This window comes from Pipistrellus hanaki (genome assembly GCF_964339955.1).
Source record: "Pipistrellus hanaki genome assembly, chromosome: 4".
NCBI classification, from domain to species: Eukaryota; Metazoa; Chordata; class Mammalia; order Chiroptera; family Vespertilionidae; genus Pipistrellus; species Pipistrellus hanaki.
This window is the reverse complement of record NC_140506.1, coordinates 66,246,585-66,253,901: the sequence shown is the minus strand read 5'-3', so window position 1 is coordinate 66,253,901 and position 7,317 is coordinate 66,246,585. Positions and strand designations below refer to the sequence as shown.

At 42.5% G+C, this 7,317-nt stretch overlaps 1 pseudogene across 1 annotated transcript; it reads right to left on the bottom strand.

Annotated features, from left to right (window-relative positions):
* Positions 1–1,023: 1,023 nt before the first annotated feature.
* Positions 1,024–1,938, bottom strand: LOC311621730 (spermine synthase-like; annotated as a pseudogene). The gene has a single exon. The product of its transcript is annotated as a spermine synthase-like (transcript).
* Positions 1,939–7,317: the final 5,379 nt, after the last annotated feature.

Genomic DNA, 7,317 nt, shown 5'->3' with positions numbered 1-7,317 from the left:
TTCAAGTGACTAGAAATTGGATGGGTTGGTGTGAATTTAGGATTCAGGTTCATCCAGGCCCTAGTGATGTCGTAGAGACTCAGTTAGGATCTTGTTTCTCTCACTACTATCTCAGACCCCTCTGCTTTGTGTTGGTTCCATTCTCTTAACGTTCTCCTCCCACCCCCACACATTCCCTCCCTATGTGGTGGCAGGCCACTTCTAGCAGCTGCAATCTATAACCTTTTAGGTTAAAGATCATTAAAGAGCAGCTTTCTGGTCTCCCAAGATACGCCCAACCCAACCACTTTCTGTGTTCAGGGCACATCCTGTTTAGCCTGACTCAGTTTCCTGGCGCTGAAGATGGAGCTGTATCCAAGCAGATGGACTGAGCATAGGGAGTGGATAGGTCTGTAATCAAAATCTGGAGCCTGATCACTCGAAAAGGGGAAAGAGATGCTAAGTAAGCAAAAACAAACGTCCATGGCATGATGGTTTTAGCACTTCACTCACAGGGTGGTTATTAGGACTCAATGGGTGATTATAAGGCCCATGGAGCAGAGAAGGAATTCAATGAGTGGCTGTTGCTGTTTTTGGAACGCTTCAATTGGTACAAGCTCGAGAGAACACTGAACTGTATATTCTTTTTTTATTTTTCTTCACAGCTTTATTTTTGAAATCACAAACAATTCAAAGTGACCATCAGTAAGGCCTCTGTTAAAAGATTTTCCAGCAGAGCTGCCCCAGTTTTAAAATTAAACAACATTGCACTTTAAGATGAACTTCCAGGATCCTCTTCCTGGAAGAAAAGTATTTCTTCCATCTGTGCTTTGCTTAGACTAAAATAAAAGCATTCTGTAGAAAACTCTACTTTAAAAATTAGCACTACAGGTGCAGTAAACACAATAAAAGTACCTGCCTATTATAGAATGCTAGAGAACATTTTGTTGTAAGAAACTAGCCCATGATTAGTATAAAGTGTACACAATATTTTTTCATTTCAGTGGTTCAAGATAAGAAGGTTCCCAGATACAATCCTGTTCTCTAATACTGCTCCGGGTGGGATGTCAATTTGGTCATCATGATTTGCAATGATGATAACTTGAATGAAACATCTCCTGAAACTGTGAGGTGATCCAATTCAAGCATATCTAGTATACTTTCGAATCTCCTTAGATAATCCTGAACGTGATAGCAGTCTCCTTTAAGATAGCCTGAGACATCACCACATGTTTTTCTGCATGTATTACTTACATCCATCAATCACCGTTTGGTCAGTCTCTACCATAGTGACCATCTTTGATTTCAGTTTGACTAGTTCACATAAAATGTCCCCATCTCTATCTCCCAGAATCAGCACATCTTTGCCAGTGTAATCTTTGCCACTGCCCATGATGGCCTGCGCAAACACCAAATAACTCTCCACCAGATTAACATCCCCAGTAAGGATGAGAATATTTCCATACTGCTTTGAGTGCAGAATTTTAATGTTCTGATAAGGAGCGTCTTCATCCTATACCACTTCCTCCATGTCATACTCAACCAGGCAGCCATCAGCAGTGGACCAAGTACCTGTCAATGGTCCCTCTTCCAACTATGGGTGGCAATTGCTTTACCCACCCAGTACTGTCCTGACTCAATTCTTTCATTCTTTCTTCTACTTTGCTTAAAAGACTATCAACTTCTTTGCCTTCTGCATCACCATCGAATCTCTGAAGGTCCAGCAATACTAATCCGTGTGGGTAAATTCTCAGATTGGCAAAGCTGCTGTTTTTGTTTGTATAGGTTGCTAAGTAAGCCATGGTCCTGCCATGTGTGCACCGATTTGGTCATCCCCTGCTCCTGGAAAATGGACTGGAGGCCATTTAGAATGGTCTCACTGTCAGCTTTGGTGCCGAGCATGAACTCGAGCGTGCAGTGCTGAGCTGCTGCCATAGTGAGGTGAGGCCCTGGGCCATGCCTGGGGAGGCGGCCCAAGAAACAGGTGTCCACACGACAGCTCAGGCAGCAGCTGGTAGGACTCTGTACATTCTTTATAGCAGTGTGAAAACATTGCTTCCATTTCAGCTCTGACTCTCCTGGGTCTTTCCCTTCCCTACTCATTGTCTGTTTAGGGAATTGGCCTAAGAGTAACTCATGAGGGTGAGTCTCTCTTCCATCAGATCAGCTCTGATTGGTCCAGATAATATGAGACCGATATTCTAACCTAATATTCTCAGCCACTGAAGCATACTGTGTTATGATAAAAATGGATATTTAAATTTTAAGGGGAAAAAAGTTTTAGGTTCATTTTTTTAATGATGAGCTGTTAAGGGTTGTTTTAAATAGTCTTATTTGAAGATGGCCCTCATCTTGGTATATCATTTGTATGTGATCAACCTGCCCTAAAGAGAATGAATAGAACTGATTGGAAGAAAAATTTTGGCAATTTAAAATGATAGCAGGGGATATATATATATATATTTTTTTTTAGTTGAAATTGAATTGAAAGAGTTCAAAGCAGGAAAAAAAAAAAATGAACCATAATGTGAATCCTGAAAGATTCTATAATTAGCTTATCTTGAGCAAAAGAATTAAAGCAATTAATGGAAAATATTGGGGTAAACTTAAACACATCACTCACCACTCTCAGCTTTTTATTTCTTTTTTTAGATATGTGTCCCAATTTTTTTTTCCTTCTTCTCCTCTCCAACTTTTTTTTCTTCACATTTTGCTTTATATTCTACTAGAGGCCTGGTACACAAAATTTGTGCACAAGACAGGGGGTTGTCCCTCAGCCCAGCCTATACCCTCTCCAATCTGGGACCCCTCAAGGGATGTCCAACAACCCGTTTAGGCCTGATCCTGGTAATATTGGGCCTAGAGAGGCAGTCGGACATCCCTCTCACAATCCAGGACTGCTGGCTCCCAACTGCTGGCCTGCCTGCCTGCCTGTCTGATTGCCCCTGACCACTTCTGCCTGCCAGTGTGGTCACCCCCTAACCACTCAATCACTCCCCTGCCAGCCTGATTGATACCTAACTGCTCCCCTGCCAGCCTGATTGCCCCAACTGCCCTCCCCTGCAGGCCTGGTAAACCCTAACTATCCTCTCTTGCAGGCCTGGTCACCCCTAACTACCTTCCCCTGCAGGCCCAGTTGCTACAAACTTCCCTCCTCTGCTGGCCTGGTCACCCCCAACTGCCCTCTCCTGCAGGCTTGGTTGCCCCTAACTGCCCTCCCTTGCATGCCTGGTCCCTCCCAACTGCCCTCCCCTGCTGGCCTGCTCGCCTACAACTGCCCTCCTTTGCAGACCTGGTCCCTCCCAACTGCCCTCCTCTGCTGGCTATCTTGTGGCAGTCATCTTGTGTCCACATGGGGGCAGCCATCTTATGTGTTGGAGTGATGGTCAATTTGCATATCACTCTTTTATTAGATAGGATAGAGGCCAGCCCAGCTGATTTGCTCTGAAGGTTATCCCGGATCAGGGTGGGGGTTCCCTTGGGGCAAGGGGTGGCCTGCGCTAGGGGCCTGTGGTGGTTTGAAGGCTGGCCACGCCACCCAGTGACCCAAGCGGAGGCCCTGGTATCTGGGATTTATTTATCTTCTATAATTAAAACTTTGTAGTCTTAGTGGAGGCCAGGGCAGGCCAAGGGGATAGGGATGGGAAGCTTGGCTTTCTTCATCCCTCCTGCTTGCTCTGTGGCCACAGCCATTTTTGTTGGTATTTATTTATCTTCCATAATTGAAACTTTGTACTCTTGAGTGGAGGCCAGGGCCCGCCAGGGTGTGTGGGAAGCTTGGCTTCCTCCATTGCTGGGGAAACCCAAGCCTCCTGCTCGCTCCATGGCCGCAGCCATCTTGGTTGGGTTAATTTGTATACTCGCTCCGTTTTGGCTGGTGGGCATGGCTGGTGGACACAGTAGCGGTACGGTCAATTTGCATATCACTATTTTATTAGATAGGATTTTCAATAACATTTTTGGGCTTAACAGTTAGCATCAGGAAAAAATGCCTTATGTGTATGTTTTGGTGATGGTGATACAATGATATTAGAGATGTTAGAAATAGATATTCTGAAAATAGAAATTATTTTGAACACACTAGAGTGGCAAAAGATGGTAAGAAAGAATATCTCTAAAAAGGTCAACTGTGGCAGTTCATGCATTCAACAAAATCTCAGACCCCGACTGTGATTGAGACTATGAAAGTTAAGTGCTCTTGTTAATGTCAAATTGAGTAGAATGTTTTATAACTTCATCTAGAGCAGTGGTTCTCAACCTTTCTAATACCATGGCCCTTTAATACATTCCTCATGTTGTGGTGACCCCCAACCATAAAATTATTTTTGTTGCTACTTCATAACTGTAAATTCGCTACTGTTATGAATCATAATGTAAATATCTGTGTTTTACGATGGTCTTAGTTGACCCTACTAGTGGTTCTCAACCTCTGGGTTGAGAACCGCTGCTGTAGAGCCTAAGACCATCAGAAAACACAGAGCCTAAGACCGCTGCTGTAGAGCCGAAGATGATCAGAAAACATAGATATTTACATTACAATTCATTAACAGTAGCAAAATTACAGTTATGAAGTAGCAACAAAAATAATTTTGTGGTTGGGGGTTGCCACAACATGAGGAACTGTATTAAAGGGTCACGGCATTAGAAAGGTTGAGAACCACTGGTCTAGAGGAATAAAAACAATTACCTTTGGAAAAATAGGGAAGAAAGTGAGGGGGCAAAAGACAGTTAATTCCTGGAAAGGATTTTTATGCTAGCCACTGAAATTCTTTGTTTGCCAAAGTATTTCTGAATGTTTTGGGTTTTTTTTTCAGATTATTCTAATTTATAGTTTTTCCTCAGTTTTTAGGAGTTGAGGGTATTTGCATGTCAAATATTTTTCTCGCTGTGCCAACAGCCTGGTTAGACTGTTGAGGGTAATTCCTGCTTCCCAGGCTGCTGGGGTCAGCCTTCAGTGGGCCGGGGAGCCAAGTACATTGAAATCCTGACTTGGAAAAACACTAGAGTTTTATGAACAAATATTTATAAGTAGATCAAATTTCAGTCCTTCTCACCGTGGCAGAGTTCCATATACATAGAACTAAATGAAAATGGAGAACAAATCAAATGAGGGGAAAAGGAAGAAACACTCTGGAAGGAAAGACCTGTGTAGGTACTAGAGTAGTATTTGCTTTTTTAACTACATCTTGAATCATCAGCAAATAGTTATTAGTTTAAAAAATGATCTCCCCTGAAAGTATTAGTTGGCTAGCAAGCACTTCCAATATTTTATTTTTTCTAAGTATCTCAGCAAGATTTTTTTTTTTCCATCAGCACTTTTACAGGGCACCATTATGAACCTGGGCCAATGTGGCCTCGGTACTTTTCATTGGAACCAAGTACAGAAGTTAGTGTGTTAATAATAATTGAATTTTATCATGATCTAACTGCCATCTAGACTGAAAGGCAGGGAATTATTTATATCAACAATGATAATATGTATGGAGTGCTTACTGAGGACTGAGTGTTTTTCATAAATTATTCCGATCAATATTTATATCAACCATCCAAAGTATAATTATCTCTACTTCTTCAGTTGAAAAAAACTGAGGCTGGCTGCAGGAGATGAAAATGACTTACCCATTAGAATTCCATCCGAAGAACTTCAAACTCCAAAGCTCATATTTTTTTCACCACTCATGCTATACTCTAGAGTAGACCGTGGCTAAGCTTTTTAAACAAATTGATATAGTTATGGCCTGGTTTGGAGATGAGACAAATAAGTAGTCACATCAAGACCATCACACTCTTCTTAAGCTGTGGAGTGAGGAATGGAAGTGCCTTTTCCAGTTTACTGCAGTATTAGTCAGTTACAACTTCCCCCAATGTGCCATAGTGACAATTCCACCTTCCCATAATGAAATCTTGTTCAGATTTCTTAACTTTCCAACCATTTATGGTTTAAGACATTCTCAGTTGCTGTTTGAGATTTAGTTTTGTTCATCATATAAGATCAGCCTCAAACTTAACTTCAAACTTGACTTCTTTCCCTACTTTCCCACCCCCTATGCATACCTTACCAGGCTCGCCTTGGTTGTGAACACAGTAGTGTGAATTGCAGGTGGGGAAGGAGAGACATGATCTCCTCCTTACACAGTTCCTCTATTTCTCTAACAGATCTCCCTTCTCCCTCCCTGAGTCTATCTTTCTGGGCCACCTTCTTGCACACCTTTAGTGAGGAAGAGAAGTCTCTGATTATGAGGTTATAGTGTTCAATTCTGTAAAGTGTCTCTGGATTGCTCTAGTTCTATCTGTTTTGTTTTGTGTTTTTGTTTGTTTTTATATTGGAGGCTATGGTTGATTTGTAGTCACCCTGGTTTCATGGAACAATATTCTTGTCCCTCACCTCCTCTGTTACTAGAAAACCATTCTCCCCTCAGAGGGGCAGTGAGCTGCCTCCTTTGTCTCTGTCAAAGGCAGTCAGGGTAGGCTACAATGTATTTCTTGAGTTGGGTGTCCCTTTGCTTGGCCCAGGAGCCACATGGATTCTACATTGGTTCTTATCACTTGCTATCTTAAATTTTCCAACATAGGGAGCCATAGAAAATGTTTCGGTTCCTTTCTGTGTTCTTCTGAGGCCAGTGAAAACTGGGCGGAAACCCTCATGTTTTCCAGGCACCTGACCACACGGTTCTTTCAAACTCTGATAGAGGGAGCTATTCCAGCAGACCTCACACATAGAAATGCCTGGACCATGTCCTGCATTCAATTATTCTCCACAATGTTTGTCACACATTTCATACCTCTCTTTCCCTTCCCCTTGGGGCAAAGGGCATGGTAGTTACTTAAATTGACAACATGCTAGAAACAAAGACTTCCAAATACCTCTCCAAGGATGTTGTCATCACACGTCACTCTGGTGGCTGCCCCAGGATAGGCCTGTGGGTTCCGCCTCTTAGTGAGCACTCATCCAAGGGGTGAAGTGCCAGTCTTACCTCCTTTCAGCACTAAGTCACTCTTTGCCCCACCTTCCACACACATCTGTTTCACAGAGAAAGCACTTCCTTCACAAACATTAAGTTCAAAGCCCAATCACACTTCTCTTTTTTTTCACATAAGTTGTGTTAGGGATGTTGGTAGTGGGAACATGCCTCTCTCAATAAGCCTGGCAGGTAGATAGCTGGTCCCAGCTGCTGGGGGCTTATTGGTATCTTTCCAACTTAGATTGTGGGATAACTACCATCTTTTCTGTCACTTTTGGGTCTTAATCCCAATTAAAATATAATAGAAAAAAAAATCCAGTTGACCATCTTGTTACAGTGTGGATAACCTTTTCATTGTGTACTTCAGTCTCTGAGA